Below are 26,788 nucleotides of genomic sequence, written 5' to 3'. Positions count from 1 at the left end.
CGATTAGTATCTTAGAAAGTGCTGATTCACAGGGTAGGTCAGGAAGTGGGCATGAAAAACAGGAAATGGGCAGTGTGGAAAACAGTCCCTCCTGCAAGGACACATTCTGGGGGACCTTACTTTCCTACAGTTGCATATATAAGTAATTTTTCCATAAATAATTGTAAAAATATGCATAGAATTTATCTTATCTCAAACTAAAACCTATTCTGTAAACCTAGGAAAGTTAGCACAGTTTACATCAGATAGGCATCCCCACTTATCTGGGAAATTTTTATATTTTTAATCTATTATTTGACAATTCCACACATAAATGATGTATCCTCGGGACTGGAGTAATGACTCAGCGGTTAAGAACCCAGCTGCTCTTGCAGAAAAGCTGGATTTGACTCCCAGTGCCCACACATTGACTCACTGCCACCTATAACTCCTGTTCCAGGGGATATGATACCTTCGAACCTCCACAGGGACCAGGCACACACATGGCAAACACACACACACATACACACACACACACACATACACACACACACACACAAATACACACAACAATTTATCCCTACAATGCAATTAAATGAAGATATAAAAAATTAAACAATAAACAATGTATCTTACTATATATGCCTTCAGTTTCCCCCTCCAGATCCTCAGATATCTACCCAGCACTGTCCCTGTGGGGTAAGCGGACCATGTCACCAGACAGAAGAACTGGGAAAGGTTGAAGGAGGGTCACAAACATTGGTAAATAATTGAGAAAGGTGGGCAGGCATGGAACCAGGTGCTACCTGTCCTGGAACACGTAACCATGACACCCCACTGAGAAGACCATGACAACCTATAGCATGACCATATGGTAGCAGAAAAACCTAGAGTTCTCCATGCTAATGAGATATCTAGATAGGCCCGGAGTGAGTGACTATTCAGCCAATGAGCTTCCCTTCCTTCCTGGGCATCCTGTCCTAAAGAAGGTATTTATTCCCTGGTTCACCCTGAGTAAGACATACACATTCACATTTACCATAAATAAAACAGTTTAGACAAGGGGGGTTGGGGAGCTTTCTCACTCAGAACCAGACCGGATTCCACCCTGTCCCAGGCTCAGCTATCCCCTTCTTGCCCGGCACGTCAGGAAGAGTGAACTTATGGACCACCACTCTCAACTCCTCGAGGCCCTTAGCAACATCTAGGTACGCAGGAGATTGGGAACCACATCTGTCCCAGACTTCACGGTTTCTCATCCAGGAAACACAGGCTGAGACCCTATCTCAGACTATGCTCTCTTTCCCAGAGCAGCAAGCCAGTGGCAACTCCAGTATGCTGGCGGTACTCAGATATCCCAGCAGAGACGCAGACACCCAACCCCACAAGCCCCCTCTTCACTTCATGTCTTTTCACACATTCCCTCCTGGCTAAGTCTGATTAGTGCTGCCTGCTCAGTGTGGACTCACCTTGTTGCCTTGATCTTGTGCAGGTAATCATAGGGGCAATGAGTCCATTGTGCAGGAGCCATGTTGTATCCTGGAGACAGCATTTTGCAGCACTCAATCCTCTGGCTCTTAGGTTTTTGCCCACTCTTCCACAATGTTAGCTGAACCACTAAGGACGATGGGAGGATAGGAGTTAATATAGAAAAAGCCCATTTTAAAAAATGATTTATTTGTTTATTTACTTACATCCCAAATGTTGTCCCCCACCCCCTGACCCTCCTTCGCAGAGTTCCTCTCCCTTCCCCTTCAACTTTGAGAGAGCAGCCTCTACCCTCCAATATCCCCACCCCCAGGGGTCTCAAGTCTCTGCAGGATTAGGTGTGTTCTCTTCCATTGATGCAAGATGTGGCAGCCGTCTGCTACATATGTGTCAGAGCCTCGTACTAGCCTGTGTATGCTCTTTGGTTGGTGGTCCAGTCTCTAGACACTCCCATGTCCAGGTTACTTGACACAACAGGTCTTCCTGTGAGGTTGCTATTTCCTTGAGAGTCTTCAGTCCTCCCCTAACTCTTCTACAAGGGTCCCTGACCTCTGTCCAATGTTTGTCTATGGGTATCTGCATATATCCCAGTCAGCTGCTAGGTAGAGCCTCTCCGAAGCAGCCAGGCTCCTGTCTGCAAGCACAATATAGCATCATTAATAGTGTAAGGGATTGGTGCCTACCTGATCTCTGTTCCATTTTTGTCCCTGCATTTCTTTTAGACAGGATAAATTTGGGGTCAAAAGTTTTGTAGGTGGGTTGATGTCCCCATCCTCCACCAGAGGTTCTGTCTGGTTACTGGAGGTGATCTCTTTAGGTTTCGTATCCCAACTGTTGGGCATTTCTGCTAAGGCAGAAAACCAATGGCTCAAGCACTAAGAATTAATAAGTGGGACCTCATGAAACCAAAAGGCTTCTGTAAGGCAAAGGACTCTGTCAATAGGACAAAACAGCAGCCTACAGATTGGGGAAAGATCTTCACTAACCCTTCATGACACAAAAGGCTAATATCCAAACTATATAAAGAACTCAAGAAGTTAGACTCCAAAAAAAAAACCTAAATAACCAAATCAAAACATGGTGTACAGAACTAAACAGAGAATTCTCAACAGAGGAATCTCAAATAGCTGAGAAGCACTTAGAGAAGTGTTCAACATCCTTAGTCATCAAGAAAATGCAAATCAAAATGACCCTGAGATTCTACCTTATACCAATCAGAATGGCTGAGATCAAAAGCTCAGGTGACAGCAGATGCTGGTGAGGATGTGAAGAAAGAGGAACCCTCCTCCACTGTTGGTGGAATTGCAAGTTGGTACCACTCTGAAATCAATCTGGGGGTTCCTCAGAAATTTGGAAATAGTTCTAACTTAAGACCCAGCTATACCACTTCTGGGCATATACCCAAAAAATGGTCCAACATATAACAAGGACACATGTTCCCCTATGTTCATAGCAGCTTTATTTGTAAAATCCAGACACTGGAAACAACCTAGATGTCCCTCAACTGAAGAATAGAAAAAGAAAATGTGGTATATTTACACAATGGACTACTATTCAGCTATAAAAAAACAAAAACGTGATGAATTTTGCAGGGAAATGGATGAAGCAAGAAAACATCATCCTGAGTGCGGTAACCAAGACCGCAAATGACATGTGTGGAATGTCCTCACGGATAAGTGGAAATGAGCCAAAAAGTACAGAATACCCGTGACACACCCCACAGACCCCAAGATCATAAACAAGAAGGAAGGCCCAAGTAAGGATACTTGTTCCCAAGGAGGAACAAAATCCTGGTAGGCAGAGGGAGGGAGGGACCTTTGTGAGTGAGGGGAGGGCTAGGGGTAAGATCAATGTGAGGAGAAGCAAGAGAGAGTCCCAGAGGGCCAGATGAATGAATGGAAATATGCAGCTGCCAGGGGTCAGGGATGGGGGATTCTCTAAGAAGTCCCAGAAAGCCAGCCTGGGAAGTTTCCAGGAACCAGAGCAGGTGACCTTAACAATAAAGGCTCATTTAAAAAAAAAAAAAACAGAAAGTGGGAGAAAATTGACCATGGCTCCCAGACATTTCAGTATGTCTTAAGATAAAAAGCAGAACTGACTGCTTTTGGTACACATTTGAGGGACATTCTTGGCAGTGACAGTCTTAGAGAACACAGTATTTTCTTCTCCACAACAGGGCTTATTTCCTTGTAGTCCAAAATACAATGATAGTGACTTTTTATGGGAGTGGGGGGTGAAGGCAGGGCTGGTTTGCTAGCAGCCCCACTTGAAAGGATGGTTCCTGGATACCACCGAGGTTGGGCTGGAGAGATATCTCAGATGTTAAGAGCACATACTGCTCTGGAGAACCTGAGTTCAGTTCCCAGTGCCCAAATCAGGCAGCTCACAGACCACCCGTGACTCAGCTCCACGGAGGTCTGATGTCTCTGTCCTCTGTAGACTCCTACTTACCCATGAAATATAATTAACATAGAATGAAGCTCAAACTGTCAAGGATACCTTAACCCACTTGCATTAATTTATTTGACATCGTTGTGAACACTTTTAACTAACAAGAAAAAGTTAAAGGAGGAAACATGTATTTTGGCTCATGTTTTCAGAGGGTTTCAGTCCACCACAGTGGGAAAGGTATGGTGGAGCTAGTCCTGGGCTGAGTGGCTGCGGCCCATGGAAGAATTTATTCACATCATGGAAGATCAGAAATCAAAGAGTAAAGAAGAATCAGAGGCCAGGTAACACGTTCAAAGGACCATTCCACAGCATCCTAGAACAAAGCCACCAGGTTGGGAACACACACAAAACAAGCCAGGATAGAACATCTCTGATTCAAACTATAACCCTACTGCATATGGCGTGTGATACCTGTGCGTCTCACATTCCTGATTCTCAGGGTGATAAGGAACACTGTATACATGGAGCTTATGCTTTCTGGTAAGCTATGAGTAATGCTGTCCTTTGTCTATGACCCAGGAGTCTTGTATCTTTCTCAAGGCATTCGTGAAACTCTAACACACAGTCTTATTCGCTTGCAAACAGAATAAAATCTCAGGCCCCTCATAATTCCTTGACAGCTGTAACATTTACACTGAGATGACATTTTCAGGTAAATATCTTCCCATGTAGCAAGAAAGGATTGAAGATGTCAGCAGAGGACTGAATGACACAAAACGGAGATTGTAAAGAGACTCAGCCCTTGCTCACATAACCAAACAGTTAGTACGGGTCCCCAGGGGCTTCCCATGTAAGGTACAAGAGAAATGTCAAAAGGATATGAGAGAGGTAGGATTTCAGAACACAGTGTTTTGACTTCGCAGTCATACTGTCTACACTAATAACCACAGGTCTTAAAAGAGGTGGGAGGAAGGAAGTGGGACTTACGATGAGTATGTACTCCAAGGCTAAACAAAGGGCAAAAAAAGAAAAAGGCAGGAGAGGGAAGGAAGAGTGGAGGAAGGAGGGAGGAACATATGTAAAAGTTAAGTAGCTCTGCGTAAATTTTACTACATCTTTACTTTAGAAATCCTGAAATAAACAAAATATCGGTAACATGCATGCAATTCTAGAAGAGAAGGGAGGATTGGAAGGTATTCTACAGGAACAGCTGCGAAGCACAAAGTTCTGAAGAGATAAAGGCTTATCAAATTGCACACTGTCATTTTAGTCTATAAAAGTGGAACAAAAACAAAACAAAACAAAAAAATTTCTGCCTCGTTATTCAATATAGTTATAGGCAGAATACGAGTTCCATAAAGTGGCCGTGTTTTTTTTTCAATATCTGAACTATGATAAAAACATGGTGACAAAATTTTTAAAAAGACCTTGCAAATTTAACTAAGGTTATAAACCTTAAAATGGGGTACTTATCCTTGATTATCGGGGTGAGACACGTCTAAACACAGGAACCTTTAAAATGAGACAGAGATGGGTCAGACGACAAGGCAGAGAGATCTGTAGCAGGAGAGGGAGGTAACATACCCCTCCCGCAAACCCACGGTAGCAAGAGAAGGATAGAACTCACTGTTGCTGGAGGTCCTCGTGTAGTCCTATAAGAGCAAAGACTGGATCCCAGGGGACACTCAGCAGGGAAAGCGAGACCCCAGTCCTACAGCTACATAGAATAATATGTGTGACCTAGGGAGGAAAGTTCATCTCTAGGGTCTCCAGAAAGGGTCAGCCCAGGAAACTCTAAAGAGAGTATTCAGCTTGTCTCCAAGTCTCCCTGGACTTGTGACCCGCGGAGCTACAAGATCCTAAATAGTGGCATTGTTCTAAAGGTTAACTGCAAGGCTATTTGTTATAGAAGAAGAGCATTAACACAGGCCCTGTATTCCCTCTCTAAGCACAGGTGGGTAGTTTTATGACTTTTTTATTTTGAGGGTTTCAGCAGAGATGGACCAATGATCAAGCTATGGGGATGTTGCCTGTTTTAACCCCGGTAAAAGTTATTTGCCCACAGACAATTAGCAGAGTAAACAAGGTAACTTGATGAATAATTGAAACTTTGCTAACAGATACCTTTTCAATTATTCAATGACAAAAGATAATAGGAGCCTCATTGCCTCCGAGTTTAAATAAATATTCTCTTGTGAATTTACTTAACTCTTATACTATGACCACGATGTCAAGGCTATCACAAGATGAGAGGACCTCCTCTGGATTAATTTTCAGTCACTGAACAGGAGGCCACTGCAGGTTAGTGGAGCGGATAGGTTAATATTTGCATCTTGACCAGAAAATGACCTAATCCTTTTGAAAGGATCTTTCTTGTTACTTAGAGCGATTGAAGTTAACTTCTCTTTGAGGATAAAACCCCTTGACAAGTCTAAACTTCAGATTTGAGTACTGTAATCTCATGCTTTGGGGAACTGGTAATATAATAATATAAATGACCTTTCTATAACTCACAGAAAGAATGTGAACAAACTCTAAGACTGTGAATAGAGATACACAAAGAGGAAGGGACTGTGTGAGGCACAGTGAGCGATGTTCAATGACCATAATACACAACTCTGAGTTAACACTCTAAAAGAAGATATTCATGCCAAGGTCATTATCAGAGAACAGCTCTCCACATAGCTCATGACCTTTCTCACTTAATGTGACTGGACAGTGCCTAGTTACAGATTACAATTTGCACCATCACAAGTATCCCTGACTCAAGAGCAAAAGATTCTCTGCATTTATCATTTTTACAGCATGGTTATCATCAGCAACAACAGCAAAACCAGGATAGGAAAAAAATGTGCTAGAAACTCTCTAAAAACGTGTTCTGGGACTGGGAAGATGACTCGAGGGGAAGGCACTTGCCTGCAGATCTGACAACCTGAACAGGATCTGGGAACCCACTCAGAAGTAGGAGGAGAGGACTAACATTATGTAGTTCCCTTCTGGCCTCCATACGCGCACCATGGCACATCCAATCATAATGGATAAAAACAAGGTCGAAAAAAATAATAAATAATGCTCTCCTGGAGATATGCCCTATAGATGCCAATAAAGGGAGAGCAAGGAAATTTCAAAAAATCAAAAGTTATTTTCTTACTTGGCGTTTATTTTTAAAATTGCACCCAGAGACCAGTAAAGGGCAAACTCGTAGGGGAGCTTTAAGGCTAAATGTCATGTAGTCTTTCCTCCTATTTGCAAGAAGGACAACAGCAAGTTCACCTCAAACAGATAAAAAAAAATCAAAACAAACCAAACTTTTTGTACTTGAAAATGACCTCAAGGAAAGGGAGTTGCACATGTCCTATGAAGCTCACAGCAATGCCTATTTTTTTTTAACATGTAATTTTTCTGCTGATAACAACTGGTTGAAAACTATGTAGATATGCATTTAGTACCTGCTCTGGTTTCCTTCTTTAACAGCTTGGTTTTTGGTAAAATTCCATGCTATAGAAGTATCCTTAGGATGGGACGTGCCCTTTAATGATTAGAGGAAACACAGGAGAAAAGCACAGATAGTATTACTTATAGGTTCTGGGATATATAGCATGCCTGGGGACCAAAGACAGCAGTCACATGAATAGAGAAAAGGAGGAGCCCATAGACCGATAGTTTCATTGGATCTAATACGCTTATTACAAGCAATTTTGAGGGCATTTTAATTAGTGACTAGAAGCCAACAGGGAAAATTCCAGGTCACAAAGTGACTGCAAAATGATTCCTGAGACATGTGTGCATAGTCATCTGTGGTGTGAAGACCTGGGAGCCCAGTCATGCAGGCTGCATCTAGCTATGCTTGAAGGAACTGGCAGTAGGGAGCTGGTACAGAGGCAGGGACCTGCATGGAGCTCATGGAGGATGAGTAAGTAACAAGTGTGGACCAGGATATGTGTCAAGTGTGACAGTGAGTCCAGCCTCCAATGAAAGCCACCTGGAACCACAGACATTTGCTACATAACCACATACCAAGACCTCACATGGGGGCTTCATGGTGCTCTCCAGACTCTACCTACTTTCTCCCAGAGAGCTACACATCCTCACTGTGCTTGCCCAAACTACCCATGCCTTTTCCTTCCAGACACAGCCAGTCCTGAGCAGCGCCAGGCACCGTGCACTCATCCTCCATCTTCAAGTCATCTATGGGCAAGGACATTGTTGTACACCTCAGAACAGACCTGAGCATCTTTGGAGCCTTCTGTTTGATAGACCAACATCTCAGGGTGAAATTCACTGATGATACCAACATCCCAGACCAGGAGAAAAACCTTCGGGCTTTGTCAGTAGAGAATTGTCGAATCTGGGCTCCAGGGTTGCCATGGGCAGCTGCTGACAGTTGAAGTAGACGGGGCTGACATGGAAGGATGCAACCTTCTCCATCCATGAGCTGTAACTGCACATCACGCTACCCCACCTCTAAGTAAAGCTTTATTTGGGGAGGATTTTTTTAGTATTTTGTCTTGTTCTTTTAAGAAGAATAGTTGGGGAGACTACCCTATGTGGAGAGCAGCAGATAAAGAGGCCAAGAACTTCCAAACCTTCGCAGTCTATCCCGCATGACGTTACTTTCCCTCGGGAGCTGTGGGCATGTTCTAGCTTGTTCCAGAGCAGCATATGATACTTTTAGGGGAGGGGAGAAATTAATTTAATCCACTCATAAGGATTAAAATGTATGATGAACTATTGGGCAAGGAGGTAAAAGAAACCTATTTACAGTGCACAATTGAATGACTTTGGTATATGCTCAAGTTGTGCAGTGGTGACGCCCAACCTGGTTAGAACACGGTCATCAGCACACAGCCTGCTGCTCATTAGCAGCCATGCCCTGTCTGTCTCTATAGATTAGAGTGTGTGTGTGTATTTGTCTGTGTGTGTGTGTGTGTGTGTGTGTGCATCTAAGATACCATCTTTTGTTATCAATGTTATCAATCCCTCAGTAAAATGCACACATGGTATGCACTCCTTGATAAGTGAATATTAGCCCAAATGCTCGAATTACCCTAGATGCACAGAACACGTGAAACTCAAGAAGGATGATCAAAATGAGAATGCTTCACTCCTTCTTTAAAAGGGGAACAAGAATACCCTTGGGAGGGAATAGGGAGGCAAAGTTTAGAACAGAGGCAGAAGGAACACCCATTCAGAGCCTGCCCTACATGTGGCCCATACATATACAGCCACCAAACTAGATAAGATGGATGAAGCAAAGAAGTGCAGGCTGACAGGAGCCGGATGTAGATCTCTCCTGAGAGACACAGCCAGAATACAGCAAATACAGAGGCGAATGCCAGCAGCAAACCACTGAACTGAGAATAGGTCCCCTATTATTGGAATCAGAGAAAGAACTGGAAGAGCTTGAAGGGGCTCGAGACCCCAAAAGTACAACAATGCCAAGCAACCAGAGCTTCCAGGGACTAAGCCACTACTCAAAGTCTATACATGGATTGACCCTGGACTCTGACCTCATAGGTAGCAATGAATAGCCTAGTAAAAGCACCAGTGGAAGGGGAAGCCCTTGGTCCTGCCAAGACTGAACCCCCAGTGAACGTAATTGTTGCGGGGAGGGCGGTAATGGGGGGAGAAGGGGAGGGGGAGGGGTTGTGGGATGTTGGCCTGGAAACCGGGAAAGGGAATAACAATCGAAATGTAAATGAAAAATACCCAAGTTAATAAAGATGGAGAAAAAAAATGTTCTTGATGACTACTCATACTGTAGGACACACCGGAATTTCATGTATGGATACACCACATTTTATTTGTCCATTCATCAACTTACAGGCATTTGGGTTGTTTCCCCTTTCTGGCTTTTATTAATAATGTTTCTGTGATCATTTATGTGTGGATGCAGGTTCTCATTGCGCTTGGATTCATATCATATTCAGCAATGTGATAATGGATGATGGGTACAGCCCCGTTAGCATTTTGAGGGGTCCCCAAATATGTTCGAAAGTAACTGCACAAGTATACATTCACACCAGCAGTGCCTAAGAATATATATTCTTACCAACACTTGATTTTCCGTCTTCTTTATTTCTTTTTGGGGTCACTACTGAAGATGGAACCTCGGGGATACTTGGCAAGCATTCCATCACTGAGCGATACTCCCAAGTCTTTGTTCATTTTACTTTGAGAAAGCCTCTCAACTAACCTGCCCAGGATGGCCTTGAACTCACTTGGCAGCTCAGGCAGGCCTTAAATTTGCAACCTTCCTGTCTCAGCTTCACAAGTAGCTTGGGATTATAAGAGGCCTTGGAATCCATGGCTTGGATTCTCTGTCCCCCACCCCCAACTCCCTTCTCTGTGTTTTAATTATAGCCATTCTAGTTGGAGCAATATCTCAGTGGACTATAATTTTAGTTTTCTCAGTGAACAGTCACATTGATCACCGAATGAGTACTTTCTAGCCATTTATTTATTTTTGTTAGAGGCTTATGTTTACATCTGGATGCTCTGTGCATTTGAATTGGCTTGCTTTTTAAGTTGTCATGGTCCTATGTGCTAGATACAAATATGATATATAGACAACTTACAATATTTTCCCCGTTCTAAGCATTATATTTTCATTTTCTTGATAATTATTTGTGGTAATATATGGTAATATTTGTGGTAATATATGTGGAATTTTCCAGTTTGGGTGAAGTCTAATTTATCTTTTTATTTGAACTTGTGATGTATTAACTAGAAAATGGTCTAGCCTAGGTCATACATGTTTGATCCTAAATCTTTTCTAAGAGCTCTATCTTTTATATTTAAGTTACAAGTGTGTTTTGAGTTTATGTGTTAAGAAAAAAAGAACCTCGTTTACTTTATTATAATATGGATGTCCACTTTTCTCAGCACAACTTATCAAAGACTGTTCTTTCTACACTGAATGATTTTGGCAACTTTTTACAGAGTCAGTTAAATATCTAAGCTGATATATGAAAGTCCATTGCTTTGGCCAATACATACATCTTTTTATTAGTACCTAACCCTGTCATTAATATTTCAACTGTGCAGTAAATTTTTTAACTGGGATATGTGTCCTCATCATTGCTTTTCTTTTTCAAGATAGTTTTGGCTCTTCTTAAATTATTAATATTTCATATGAATTTAAGATCACATTATAAGTTTCTCCCCAAAAGCAAATAAACAGACTATAACCATTATACGTAATCATCACTTAAACGGTCAGTACAATGATTTTTGGCCACTGTTCCAATTTGACCATGGATTCTGAATTAGTAGCTATAAAAATCCTTTAAAGATATAACAACTCATTCTTTCTATTGACCTCATTCTCCCGCAATGCATAAACCAATCAAAAGGTACTCTGTGGTAAATAAACTGATAAATTTTGAATGGATAATTTTTGCTGAGAGCTTATTTATTGTCAGTTGTGGAGTTAGATGGTGAAACTTGGAAATGAAGGCAACATACTAAGAGACTACGAGCTTAGCCACTCCAGGGTAAGTTGGCAAAGATAAAATACATAGTCCGTAACTTATAAATGGCCTTCAACTAGATAACTGACTCTATAGTTTATTAATTTCTTTATCCTCTTCTGAAACCATTCACCCATGATGGTCAAGGGCGTAGGCCAAGAATCCATTCTACTTGAAAACAGGGATTAGTAAGCTTATCCAATGGAGAAGAGCTGGCATACAGTATCATTTATCATGCCTCTAGTCTCTATTATAGCTACTCAACCCTACCAGAGAAATGGCCACTACCCAGCATCAACCTATAATGTGTGTGTTCTAATCTTCAAAGTTTTTAAAGACATAACATCTTGGGTTTTTTCTGTATTTCAGAGCTATAAGTACCATGCTTTTTGGGATAGAGGTCAATAGGGGAAAAAAAGAACAAAACAACAAAACCCAAGATGTTATATCTCTAAAGATTTGCTTCTGCATTGGGTGGGCAAAAAGATCTGGCCACTGTACAGCAGCCAATAACCTCTGTCCTTCTATACTATACTGTGCCTAGAACACAATGTTGCCCTCATGCACATGTGGATGTAAGCACTGTGGACAGGATGTGTCCAATACTAATAGCCCCTATTAGTACATCTCCAGACATTCAGCCAATCTCAAAAATGATAGGAGCTTCCAGTTATTTGGCAGCAACTTGCTTTTGAAGAGAGGGAGTCAGGGAGAGGAGTGGGGTTTTTGCAGCCAAAGACAACAGCCACCACAGCCCAAGACTTCTGCATTCGTCTGTTCTACTTCCTAGAGCAGTAGTTTGCAGCCTTCCTAAGGCTATGCCCTTTTAATACAGTCCCGCAACATGCTGTGGTGACCCCAGCCACTAAATTATCATCACAACTTCATAACTGTTATTTTGCTACTGTTGTGAATTGTAAATATCTGATATGTGATTCCCCAAAGGGGTCACAACCCACTGGTTGAGAACCTCTGTGCTAGATACCAAAACAATACACCAAAACATATACCAAGAGGTTTAAACAACAAGAATTTACTTTCTTATGGTTACCTGATCTACAGGCAGACTATTAAGTTATTAGCAAGACCTCTCTTCTGGGCTCTTTTTCCTGTACTTTTCTAACTCTGTTTCCTGATCTTAAAAAGAAGGACATCAGGAACACTTGGTTAGAGCTCTCCTGACTTTAACTGTTTTCAAATGAAATCGCATATGGTGGGACTTCAATGAGCATACTTGTGAGAGAGGACACATGTCCATAAACTAGCTTTACTAGCCACAAATTTTTCCCATCTAGGTGCTTCCCAGCTTTTCCTGGGTTTCTCTATCCCAGAAAACATGGCATTTACAGGTTTAAAAGATAACAGGAAAAAAATACTCCTTCTGAAGGCTTTCAGAACCTAGGTTTTGTGGAGAAAGACATAGTTCCTCTCAGAGAAGGCATTGTATAGACGTTGGACCAAAGAAAGATTTGTCTATTTTCTTAGCAACAGGAGCTAACATTTACATGAAACTTTACTACAAGGAAGTGCATATACATATGTTTACATACACATTTGATACACCATCGTTTTGTCCCTGTGGTTCAGGTGAGAAAAGCAGGAAATCTTTAAATTAAACATGAAGAATCTGAGCTACAGAAAGATCTATACACAACTGAAGTTCTTAACTAGAAATAGCCAGTGCTCTGGTTGACTAAGGCATGGTTGGCACCAGAGATTGTTCAGAAAGTTCTAGCTGCTGCCTTCCTGTTTTGAACAAAAGATGCTATAAAATATCATTTTGGATCATGGTTTCAAACGTTTCAGGAGGAGGGCTTCCAGGACCTTGGGCCTGGTATAACGCTGAATATGAGAGGGCTGTGTGTAAGGAGAAGATGGCTGCCTCCTAGAGTCAGAGCCAGAGGCTGGGGGAGAGACTAGGGCTCAGATACCACCTTCCAAGACAACCCAACCAACTCCCTCCACCCAAGACCCACCTTCAAACATTGCCTTAACGTTGAAAAATAACTCCATGATCATCTAGAAACCAAAAGTTTATTTTAACACAGGAACCCAGGGTGGGGGTAGAATGTTTTTCTCTATATAAAATCTAACTTCCTCAAGGTATGAAAAGCAGGTCTGTTACCAGGATAAGAGAAAGAAGATAAAGCCAATGAGACAAGTACTCAGGAAGGGCTAAACTCCAATGAAGTTGAGAAAAGTCAGGTTCCCCTGCCCACTCTTGGCTCTGAAGGCGCCAAGACAAAAGTTCAAAGTACCCACTTATAGGAAGCAGTGACAGGAACAATACAGAAGTGCTCACACATCCTCCAAAAGAGTTTCCGAAAGGAACATTGACCAGAGATGATCCTAAGACACGGCCAGAATCATTCCTCAGGAAGCAGGTTTGGAGAACCATTTTGGACATGCGCAGTAGACTTTTCTTAATACATTGCCTATGTGTGACAGGCACCGCTAAGCTTGATCTGCCTGCAGCCTGCTTATAGACACAATGCTCTGTGGGGATAAAGCTTACGGGGAAAAATACCCTTCCATCAAAATATTTTGTCTTGAAAAGATATTGTTCAATCTTTCCCCTGCTGTCCTCTGGAAAGCCTTTTTATTTTCTAAAGGGCATGTTGCTTAAATCATTCCAACCAAGGCTGCGCAAAAGCTCTTCAAAGGCCCTTCTCCAGCTGCCCTTGGGAGAGAATGCCAAAACACATTAGGTTCTGAAGCTCCGAATTGAAAAAATGTTTCTAATTCACAGCCCACAGTTTCCTTGACTAAATTCCATGGCATTACTTCTCATTATGTTTCCTCTTGGCAAAATATATATCCCTCCCCTTCTTCTTACCCTTCGGATGGCCGTCAAGAGTTATCGCATCGCTCCAATTCATCACTTAGCTAAGACATATACAGCATACTGAGTTATTTCAGCCTCTTTCTTCAGGCTCAAGTCTTTAACAGATCTCTTTATTGTCGGCAGCATTCTTCTGGGTAAAGATCTCAAAGTTAGGAGGCATTTTTAAAAGTCACTTTAATCCTTAGTCACACAAGTGACATCCAAATCTAATCTTACCCAAGAGACCCACAGAAAGAGTTCCAAACGACCCCTCAGCATTCAAGATACTCAACCCCTTGCAAGTCAACCCTTTTCATCTGAGGGGCACAATCTATTTTTTAAAATTATTATTTGGGGTGTTTGTTTATGCTTCTGTGGAGAAAAAATATGACTTTGAACATCTTTTTAATGCTCGGAAGGTCAGATGAAAAGTCTGCCTATCACATATACTTCCAATCAAGCATTGAGAACAGCTAGCAAAGTCACTGAAGAGTTCCAAGACCCAGTTGACATCAGGAAGCAAAAGCATTCACTGAGCATAGGGTGAGCAAGTGGTGTGACTGGAAAAGGTGTTGGAGAGGGGAGACAGAAAAAGGGTGAGTATAAGATACAGGAGGTCAGTGTGACAAGAAAACAACTCTGAATATTCTATAGCATAGTAGGGTAACCATTGTTGACAATTGATTATGCAATCAAAATGTCTAATTATGAGGATGTGAATGGTCCCAACATAAAGAACCAATAAATTCTTGAGGTGATGGATATATCAATTAACCTGGCCTAGTTGTTCTATCTGAACACATGTATTGAAATGTCATACTGAACTCCATAAATGCATATCAGTATTATCAACTAAAACTGTTAGTCTATAGATTGAGCACTCATGGTGCCTAACACTGAGATTAACAGCCTACGATGCTAAGGGAAACCTACATTTCAAGAATTACTTCTCTCTTTGCCTCTGGAGGCTGACTCGGCAGGTTTGCCTGGCACTGCAGTCAGCTGCACAACTGCGTTTGTCTCTGGAAGTAAAAGCTATAAGCACTGTCCTGTGAGGCCTCCCATGCTCAAGGACAGAACACTCTTGGCTAAATCTTTGTACTTGTTTATCCTGAGGATGGTGAAGGGCCCCGTCAGATAACTCGAGAGAGAGAAAGGACCCTTCCTGCTTCCTAACTGCAGAAAACTTTAAGGTCTCCCAGAAAGGAAAGGACATTGAGATCCACAGACTGGGAATGTGGTTCTGTGGTGGAGTAACTGCTTAGTAGGTGCAAGGCCATGGGTTTGGTTCATTCCAAACATTGAAAAAAATAAAAATGAAAGCTTAACTAAATTACCGTGTATATCCCCCTGCCTCTCTTGCCCTGATTCCAATGACCAAATATCCCTCTATTTTCCTATTCTTCCAATATGGATGTAGTAGTTTACCTTTCGTTGCCACGACAAAATACCTGACAGAGGCAATGTAAGGGAGGAAAGATTTATTCTAACTAGTGCTTCAAGCACGAGAACACAACATGGCAGAGAAGGTGTGACAGAGGTCTCAGTCTCTGGTGACAGGAACATGTGCCAGGTTACATGGCAATAACCAAGCAGCAGAGAGGCTGGGTTCAGAGACAGTCATGGTCCCAAAACCCAGCAATCCATTTCTGCCAACCATTACTCATCAACAAACTCTTCTGCAAATGCTCAAACCTGTATCACTCTGGACAGCAAGTGTTCAAACACCTGAGGCCAGGGGAAAGAGTTCACACACAAACCCTACCAAATATTCACCTTCCTGCCACATTAGTCCTTTGTATCTAGCTCTGACCCGTTCAAAGAATTCCAACAGGTACATTTGAATTCAGAATAAAAGTTAGACTCTCTGCTGGTAGGTCAAATTCTTTGTGAATCATCTTAAGTCTGCCGTTTTCCATTGGCCTCCCATGGCTCTTCACAGATCTTGTAACTCAGGCTGTGATAGTTTAATAGGTTTGGCCCACCATACACTCATATATTTGAATGCTTGGCCCATGGCGAGTGTCACCATTAGGAGATGTAGCCTTGTTGGAGGACGTGTCTCAATGTGGGGGTGGGTTTTGAAGTCTGCTATGCTCAAGCTCCAGTCAGAGTGGGTTTTTGCGCCTCCCTTTGGCGGCCTGCAGAAAACAATCTCTTTTCGGATGCCTTCAGTTGAAGATGTAGAACTCCTGGCCCTTCAGCATCGTCTGCCTGCAAAAGGACATGATTCCCACCTTGACGATAATGGACTAACCCTCTAAAACTAGAAGCCAGCACAATTAAATGTTTTCCTTTAGAAGAATCGCCTCATCGCTTCTTGGCCTTTTGGCTAAGATCAAGTGTAGAAGAATCGCCTCTGTCATGGTGTCTCTCACAACAATAAAACCCTAAGACACAGATAAACTATACCTGCTCCAGTGCAGACAGGCATTCATAGTCACTGCTATGCTCTCAACCAGGATTGTCCTTTACCATTGTTCAAATGAGCCAGTTCTCCAGTCTGCACAGGCTTATCCCAAGGCTTCTCCCCAAGCCTCCTGCCAAGACTCCTCCCAAGCCTCTTCCTAAGACTCCTCCCCAGGGCTCCACCCCAAGGCTCCTCTCTAGCCTTTCTCCTACTGCTAACACTATCTTCCTCTAAACCGTCAGAGAAATGGGTTTTGTTTTTGTTGCATTTCTTGAAGTATTTGCATGGTTCTATCATCTTCCCCATTATACTAATCACCTACACAAGAGACTACTAGTTCCAGGTCTTGAATCATGTGATGCTTAATAAATGTTTATCAAATAACACCAAACACAATCAGTAGTGGGAGGTTATGCAGAAATATAAGTTGCAAGAGAGAGGTGACTGATGTCATTATATGTATAATCACATCTATCTATCGATCTCTCCATCTATCTACATAATATGTCATATATATGTATATGTTCACATATATACTTACACTAAATATATATATATTGTTTGATATACACTATATAACATTATGTTATATATATGCACATATATATACATGCATATATACTAGTATACATTTTACATATTATATATATATAAGCTTTTTAAAATATTGGCTTTGTGTGTTTGATTTAAAGATTTCTGTGGTGATATGACTGAGCCCTTCATTACACACACACACACACACACACACACATATTTTGCTATTAGAAGAAAAAGAAAAAACTTGCTGTCATTGTACTTCCAAGTTGATAAGCCACATCAGACACGCTTTACAGATGGCCTCCTAAATTGGTGGCATTGAATTCCTTGCCTCCTCCTCCTCCTCCTCCTCCTCCTCCTCCTCCTCCTCCTCCTCCTCCTCCTCCTCCTTCTCCTCCATTGGTAGCATTGCATTCCTCCTCCCCTTCCCCTCCCCCCTCCTCCTCCATTGGTAGCATTGTATTCTTCCTTCTCCTTTTCCTTCTCCTCCTCTCCATCCTCCTTTCCCTCCTCTCCCTCCTCCTGCTCCCTCTCCTTCTCCCCCTCTATTGGTGGCATTGCATTCCCCTTGCATTTCTATCCTGTTCTCTTAACAGCTTGGAGAATGCTGCAAAAATGTTATTATGCTTTATTACTGGTGAGAAAAATGGAACAATTCAATTTCCAGCAAAGATAACTCTGGTAATCCTCCTTTGCTTGCTAATTCTATAAAAAAGGCTGGGGGAAAAATGCAAAGAAACATCAAAGTGCTATTTTCCGAAATAATTCCATCCCTTCAATGGCTCCACAAGGGTGACAGCCACAGCAGAAGAGACAAGGTGAGCTTCCAGGGGCTAATTACAGTGCCTCCATCCAGGATACCAGTAATTGAGTTTTAATGTCCTGAGCTGTTGCTTGCCATAAATCCTCTATATGTAAAACTTGAGCCTTTGCTAGCTGAGATTAATGGTTAGCAGTGTATATAATATTTATTAAACTTCTTTTTATGTTGCTTGGCAATCTGTGCTACCATCAAACAAGTTGAAGTAATTGACATTTAGCACATCAACCCGCTTTTGACTGAGAAGCATGACATTCATGTAGATAGTAAACATTTGGCAATTGCTGTAAATGTCTCCAAATTTAACGTCATGACCTTTTCTCAGGTAAATGTTTTTGGATAAAATGTAAATAATGATTCACCGGATGTCAAATACCACAGTATGTCAGATACTGTACAATGTCAAGTTTACTGTCTTGTTACCTCCAGAGGTTTGGAGATTGCTTGGCCTGGCACACCTCTCCATGAGTCTCATATTAAAACTCGTTACTACTTACAATTCCCTACCCTCCTACACACACATATATATACAATATTTCTGATTAAGAAATGTGGCTTTGTTTCCCTGTATAATTAAACAGAACTTGGCATTTTAAAAATCTATACTCAAGCATGAAAAAGCTAATTCTGTTTCAGGGGTCTGTGAGACACAGACACAAAATATCCCTGAGAACCTCAGTGAGTGCAAACCTCCCATTGGAATGTGGAGAACTGAGCAAGCAGGTTCAAAGGGTACATCCCTCTATCTTCCAGCATCCCTAACTATGTCCCAAACATACGACGAAGGCTAATGTTATCAAAAGCATAAGGGGAGTGCATCTAACCCTGCTACTCTGGTGCACTTCACCCTACTCATGGAAAAGATCTATAAGAAGTAGCACAATCAGCCCTTTTAACTCCATGGCTGTCTTTAACTCCGTCTTTTTCCAGGAAGACATAGACTGCCCACATATGGTCCCTTAGTATACACCAGATACAAGGTACAGAGTTCTGCATCTTTCACTCTGTACTCTTTATTGCTGTTATAATCGTTGTTTAGGTTCCAGGGAAGAAGTTGCGAGTGGATGCGGAGGTGTTTTGTTTGTTGAATATGGATTTCACAGCATGGCTCAGGTTATCTTGAACCTCGAATCCTCTTGCCCTGGCTTCTGGGTGCTGGTAGGGCAAGTGTGCATAGCTGCTCCATTCCTTTAGTTTTAAAATCATCCTATATTGTGTATTTGAAAACTTAACAGATTCCATAAGAGTATTATTGGGCTGGAGAGATGGCTCAGTGGTTAAGAGCTCTGACTGCTCTTCCAGAGGTCCTGAGTTCAATTCCCTGCAACCACATGGTGGCTCACAACCATCTGTAATGGCATCCAATGCCCTCTTCCGACAGCTACAGTCTACTCATATACATAAAATAAATAAATCTTAGTAAAAAGTATTATAATGTTGCAACAGAAATAGATACACAGTGACACACTATCTTAGGGTTTCTGATGTTGTAAGTAGACATGACTGTGGCAACTCTTATAAGGAAATCTGTGACTGGGTTACAGTTCTGAGGTTTAGTCCATCATTATCATGGCAGAAAGCATGGTGACACATAGGCAAGTATGATGTTGGAGAGGTAGCTAAGAGTTCTACATCAGGATACGCAGGCAAGTGAAAGAGAAATGGCACTGGGCCTAGCTTGCTTGTGTATATGAGATCTCAAAGCCTACCCGCTACAACACGCTTCCTCCAACAAGGCCAAACCTACTCCAACAAGGCTACACTTCCTAACAGTGACACAACCTATGAGCCTATGAGGGCCATTTTCATTCAAACTACCACAAATGCAAAATAGTAAGTTTAAAATCTATCTAAAATAGTTTCTGAGGTTCAAAGTCCTTGGTCAGATTCCTAAAGAGACTTTCAATACAGATGTCAGATGATCAACTACAAAATAAAAAGTCTGGAGACCTATGGTGGGCCTGTTATTCACTCTTCCCTTCCTCATCACTCTGGACAGTGTGACTTAATTCTGAAGAGGGCATCAAGCCCCTATATAGTGCTTACACACTGGGGAAAGAATATTGTGTGCATTATCCACAGTACCAAATCATTGAAGCTATTGAAGTCTTAGAGATGACTTTTTTCCTGCCTTCACTTCATCTCAAAATATTTATATGACCTGCTCAAAGACACTTATCCCTGTGACCAAGTAAAGTCAGAACTCTTAATTTCTCCCACTTTCTAGGGGACTTTTCTGTCCACTTAATTTGTAAATTGGTACCTCATATGAAGGTCTCAAAAAATTATCTGGTCTTCCTATAGTCATCAGGATCTGCAAAAGCCAGACAGTCTAAATGCAGCTCTTTAATATCTCTCAGGGGAACTGTTGGGTTGTGTTCAAAATAGTAGCTCTGGTAATCATTCAACCTTCTTCATAATGCTTGTTACCCTTCAGACCCATCACTAAGCTCTTTGCATATATTAGCATGTTTAATCCACACAACAACCTTAAGAGTTAGGCTTTTATCCATGCTTGAAAAACTTAAAAAAAAAAAAGGCCCAGAGAAGAGGATCAGCTCTTAAAGCTCTTTGAGTTAGAGACAGTGTAACCTCCAGAGAAATAAGCTCACATGCCTAGATGCTTTAAAATTCCCATGGTGTGCACTTAAGTAAAAACCAAACTTTAAGACATGTATGAAAACATATACACATATAGATACATATGTATGTATTGCTTTTGTCTGCTTTCTTTTGCAAAGTACTACTTGCGAGGTCTTTGCCCTGGCCTTTCAAGTCAGAGTATCCCTGACTAGAGTCTGCTCCTCTGGAGTCACACATAGATTATTCTGATGGGTACTGTATTGTTGGATATGATCACCTGTCCTCTGCTGTTGGTTTCTGGGAGAGAACAGACATCATTGCCTTTAGTTGTGTACTCTGTTCTGAACCCAGCAGGTTCCAACAGATAACTCCAAACCGGTGGTCATACAGATGGTATGGGTTAATTTCAGTAAATCACAAAAATAAAAAAAACCTAGTAGAGGTGATTATGGATGTGAGAGAGACATCCGGAGAGAAGGGAAGGTGGATTGAAACAGTAGCAAGGCGGTAGGTGAGAGTCTTCAGTATGCAAGGTAAAATTGGAAAACAATACAATACTAATAATTAAAATTTAAAATTACTGACTGTCCTTATGCAACTGGATTTGGCAAGAAAGTGCCCCAAATAGCTTACAAGATTGGAACCTAAATTATAAAAGTGAGAAATTTAAAATCCTCAAGGCGTATTCAGATGACTAAGAAAGGAACAGAAATATTCTGTACCAAATACAAGGAAAATATACTTTAATCTGAACGGAAGCAGAAGTTTGTAGCTCTTGCCAACACGGGATGTCCATACATTCTTTCATGTCACTAGCAGGCAGAAAAAAAAATTTAGAGTTGATAACTTCAATTGTTAATTCCTGATTTAGACCATTGAACCCTAATGCCCTTTCAGGCTAAGTAAATTTTAAATTCAATTCACTTGAAGGAGTTCATTAGTGACCTTTGCAAAATCAATTGCATGGTATTCCTGGGGAAAAAAGATGATATAACTTCCCTATAAATTGATAATCTGAAAAAAAGTGTATGTTATTCCTATCAAATACATTGGAAAACACTTCCCACTCAAAGTTCAACGACAGCCGATTGCATCCTAACGCTACATTTTGAATCTCCTTTTTAAAATGCAGTTGAAGAGATGAATACTGAGAAACAGATCTTTGCACAAATATTTGGTAATTTTTATAAGCTTTCTTTTGGTCTTGCTCTTTGTTTTGACTACTTGAATAAAAATTGGAGCAATTGTTAAATTGTAATCTTCATTTTTTTAAATCAGCACACTTCCATTTTCTGCAAAAGTGAAAGCAGTTTATACAATAAATAAGACTGTAGAGTTAATCATACAAAAAAAAAATTGTCCCTAAGGTATAACCATGGATAATTAATGTCACAACTGACTAATGAGTCGGCCTTTCAGGATTCATGTAATCTCTCTGTTGGAAATCCAGAAATACTTTACATCAAGATTCAAGACCCAGTGACTGAAATTGGCTTCCCTCTTTTTACCAATGCCAATGGTCAATTCCAGATAACCTGCAACTCTCCTCTCTGGAGGCTCCATCCCAAGCACAGCTACTCTACCAAACTGTGTCCACAGTGACTGTAGTACATCAGGCAACAAAACCGCAACCGCTCTTCCAAATCCCTTGTTGATCAACTATAACTACCAGTTTCCAATTTGGGTGACATTTGCTGTCTTAGTTGTCAAGGCAACTTATAAAAGAAAGCATTTAATTTGGGGACTGATGGTTCCAGATGGTTAGCATCCATGACCATCAAGGCGTGGCTGCAGGCACACAGTCATGGCAATAGAGCAGTAGCTGAGAGATCATATCTTAAGATACAAACACAAGGCAGAGAGAACTGAGAGTGGGTGGGGCTTGAAAACCTCAAAGAACAGCCCCAGTGACACATCTCCTTCAACGAAAATCCTTCCAAAAAAGTTCCACAGATTGGGACCAAGTATTCAAATATATGATCCTATGGGGCCATTCTTATTTAAACTACCACAGTAACTTAATAGACCCACCAGTGAGGTAAACAATCAAGTTCAGAGGCTAGATCAGCAAATACCCAGAGTCCTTTGTTTGCTGAGATCAGCATAAACTGGGAGTAGGGGCGGGGGGCAGAGAATTAAGAACTGGTTCAATGGTTAATGGCAGAAAGATTAGTGTCTGCAAGTTTCTTATCTTTTAGGGAGGTACTTGCACTTGTCTGTGGATCACCCCCAGACTTAGTAAACAACTCCTCAAGCCCCATCTCCTGTCTGCAGAGCCAGCAGTTAAACACTGCTTCTCAGGGCAGTTTATATAAATAAGTTATGGACAATATATTGCGAGCTTCCACCACCTAATAACATCATGTATTTTTTATGGATTGTTGGAATTCACAGGTTGGAGGCATATCCATTGAGATGGATAATGGTTGTGTGCTTTTATTTTATGCACTTACCCTTCTTATTGAGAACTGCATTAATCTTGTGTTTTACAATGGTGAATGCCAAAGAGGTATCTATTCCTCTCTGCTGAAAAAAAAATCTTGCTTTGGCATATAATGTACTTGCTCCTTCTGCTTATCTTCTGCTTAGACATTTTTATTAGTATAATTGTTTTGAGGAAGCATAAACCAAACTCTAGAATCTAAGAAACCGAAGTTCTCATGGAGAAGATTTATGATCTAATATGAAATTTTCTTGCACTTTGAAACTCAGTCTCCAAAGTCAAGAAGAATTTGATGTCAGAATGTTTTAAATCATTTTCCAGAAGAGATCTAATACAAATGCCTAGAGACACCAAGCTTCCTATAAATGGAGTTAAATTTCAGATTAATATGCATGGGTATCAGGCAGTATTATGTAATTTAACCATCATTAGCTTCCAATTGTTACGCAGATTAAATAGCTATTTTATTCTAAATGCAAACACAATAGCACTACACAGATTTATTATTTAATTGTTTTAAATAGACTATAGCTTTACATATTTCTAGTAAGATGCTTTTTCTTAACCTCTCTGAGAAAAGCCGTGCTGCTGGTATATAAATAAAAACTAGTCAGTGCCAGAAACCATTACACTATAGAGAGATTCAGCAAACAAGAGGTTTGGGCTCTGCATTTTCCAATCTCTATGTTGATATCCTAGCAATTTGCCTGCTTATAGAACATGAGAGATGGAGGGGACCTGAAAATGTAATGAAACCCAGCACCTGTATCTTATGTGGGACAATCTGAATGTGTAAATTAGGCAAAGGCTAAGGGAGAAGGCAAAATTTTGGGTTTCTACTATGATGTTCTTTTCTCCCAGACCGCATCGTATCTGTATGGTCAAGGAAACCAAAGAAGCATCATGCACAGTAGCCACTTGCATCTGTGGGTGCATTCCAAGAAGCTCTGGTTAGCTCAAAACTACATACAGTACCAAGTCCTATATATACAATATCCTTGTTTTCCTCTGTACCCTAGAGCTTTGTTGTGTGGAAACAGATTTAATCTCTTCGTCCCTGTCTTACCATATGGTTCCTCCCCCTTTGCATTACAACATTTGTGCATTGGGACCACTACTATATGAAGCATGGCGTCACTTGAACACAAGCAGAGATTACTCAACAGTCAAAGTGGTAAGTAAGTGTTAGGCAGACTAATAGAATATTCAGAGTAGAATCTCTGGTCATGGGTAGCATATACCGGGTGGATAGACTGGCCAAAAGATTTATTTACATACTGGGTAGGGCAAAGGAGGACAGTGTTTTCATTGTGTTATACAGGACAGCATAGAGTATGATACTTATATATTGTTTATTTTTTGAAATTTCTATTTATAATTTTTGGGCTTTGGTTGACTATAGGTAACTGATACCATAGAAATCAAAGCCATTGGAAGGGGGTATGGTTGTACATGGAATTATTTTACATCTTTTGATGACAACTTGAAGGATCCCATGATCATCATAAAAAAATTCATCCTAAATATTTTTAATGAAACCCACTAAAATTCAAGTTGCCTGTTATGATGAAAAACATTAGCCATTTTCTTTTCTTTTTGCTTTAATGGATTGTTCATGGGACTAACTTGTAGAGCTCCTCTTTCCTGAAACACTGTCCTATTGAAGGTGCTGTGTTTGAATGCTTGTCTTCTGTTTTCACTTAAAGGTGAAAATTGTGAATGCTTTACTAAATTTGATTTAGAGCTGTTCTGTCTTCTGTTATGCATGTAACAACTCTTAAGATTTGAAAGGTCTTGTTCGAAGAGCCCGAATCAATTGATTTCAACATCTTATGTAAATGAGTCTACAGATATCTAAATGCCAGCTCACAGCAGAGAGGAAAACCTGATAAATCCTTAATGGATGCAACCCTTATTAACAGTCTATGGTCCCAAGGAGAACTCTTCCTGTAATTTAAAGCGGTATCATAATTATCCCACTTCCCATAAACGGCGACTGTAATGACACAAAGCATGCAGTTCATCATATGAGGGCAGTAGAAGTACATATATAGCTCTTCACTTTTAATAAGTCATATACAGTAATGGGCATTCTCCAGTAATAGCAATATGGACTATATTTATGAATGCCCAGGAATGTTTACTTATAATAGCCGACATTAAGACATTAAGTGAGAAGTAAATATGGCAGACAGTGAAATACTACATCCAAAGAAGCAAAATATTCTTAGACAATTTGCAATTTTTGCCCCACCACCTCTATCATCATGCACTTGTGACCCGGTTTTGTCAGAGTGACAAATGACACCACGATCTACATTGTGAAGACAGCTACTCCTATACATGTAGAAGAAATCTCTTGGTATGAAAGTAAGATAATCAAATCCAAAATTGATCAGTATGTGAGCATCTGGAAATGCTGTAGAGTTCTATCTATGAAATAGTGCGACGTGCCAAAGAGCAGCTTAATTATGCAATGGCCGTTGCTTTAAGTTTCTAATACTTCATGTCCGAGCTTGAAGTATTGATAATGAGGTGATTCGTAGAGAGCAGTGACAGTAACCTTTTACCTTTGCTATATCTTCAAAGGTCACTTGGTTTTATGGACTTTTATAGGCACTCATTTGAAGTAATTGTGTACTATATTTCAGTGGAATCGGATGTATAATGTCAGAAGAAAAAAAGATGCCCCTGCCATATTTGCCCTACGTCTTCTAGACTGAAGGTCACCATGATGTGTACTTCACATTAACAGTGCACTCAAAGAATTATATCTTGGATGCATGTTGAATGACAGAACTCTGTAATAAATCTGGCTAGTGGTCCTCATGTTCACCATCCAACACCATGTATTTTCTCCTATCAAACTCTTCTGCAATTGCCAGTTTACTATCCCAAACCCTCCTCTGTAATGAGCAACATGAGATAGTGATGGTGACTTATTCCTTATAATTCTTTGATGCTCCCTTTAGATTTTCAAGTATACATTGTGCCTTACACACAATAGGTGTGTGATTTTGCATGTGATTAAGGGTTGGGTTAGAAAGACAGATGCAAGGTGGAAACATAGAGAGAATCTCTTAAAGCATCACCTGTCAATAAAAGAAGCTTGGAATACCTAAGAAAAAAATTCACAGATCATATGAAGCTCAAGAAGAAGGAAGGCCAAAATGTGGATGATTCATTCCTTCTTAGAAGGGAGAACAAAATACTCATGGGAGGAAATCCTGGGACAAAGAGTGGAGAAGGGACTAAAGAAAAAGTCATTCAGAGACTGCCCTACCCGGAGTTCCATCCCATATGCTGCCATCAAACCCAGTCACTACTGCTAATGCCAAGAAGAGCTTGCTGACAGGAGCCAGATATGAGAGGCTTTGCCAGAGCCTTATTGATACAGATGAGGATGGTTGCAGGTAACCATTGAATTGAACAAGGGGACCTCAATGGAGGAGTTAGAGAAAAGACTGAAGGAGATGAAGGAGTTTTTCAACCCCACAGGAAGAACAACAATATCAACCAACCAGACCCTTTCCTGGGTCTAAACTCACCAACCAATGAGTACACACGGAGGGATCCATGACTCCAGCCACATACGTAGCAGAGAATGGCATTATTCAGCTTCAATCGGAGGAAAAGTCCTTGGTCCTGTGAAGGCTCATTTCCCCAATGTAGGGGAATGTCAGGGCTTTGAGCTGGGAGTGGGAGCATCTTCATAGAAGCAGGGGAAGGTAGGGGGGAGTATGGGAAAGGGAGGAAAGAGGAAAACATTTGAAATGTAAATACATAAAATATCCAAGAAAAATAAAATTTAAAATAAGTCAATGGCCAATGAGCTGAAGCA

General features: G+C 40.9%; 1 long non-coding RNA gene across 1 annotated transcript in view; it reads right to left on the bottom strand.

Moving 5' to 3' along the window:
* Positions 1-1,454: 1,454 nt before the first annotated feature.
* Positions 1,455-26,788, bottom strand: part of LOC120099111 (uncharacterized) — a 79,739-nt gene continuing 54,405 nt past the window's right edge. The window contains exon 3 of the long non-coding RNA XR_005497963.2: positions 1,455-1,596. This is a non-coding gene — a long non-coding RNA (uncharacterized LOC120099111). The remainder of the gene's footprint in view (positions 1,597-26,788) is intronic.

Source organism: Rattus norvegicus, chromosome 1 (genome assembly GCF_036323735.1).
Source record: "Rattus norvegicus strain BN/NHsdMcwi chromosome 1, GRCr8, whole genome shotgun sequence".
In the NCBI taxonomy this organism is placed as follows: Eukaryota; Metazoa; Chordata; class Mammalia; order Rodentia; family Muridae; genus Rattus; species Rattus norvegicus.
Note: the sequence above shows the minus strand (reverse complement) of the source record. Positions and strands in the feature narration are given on the sequence as shown.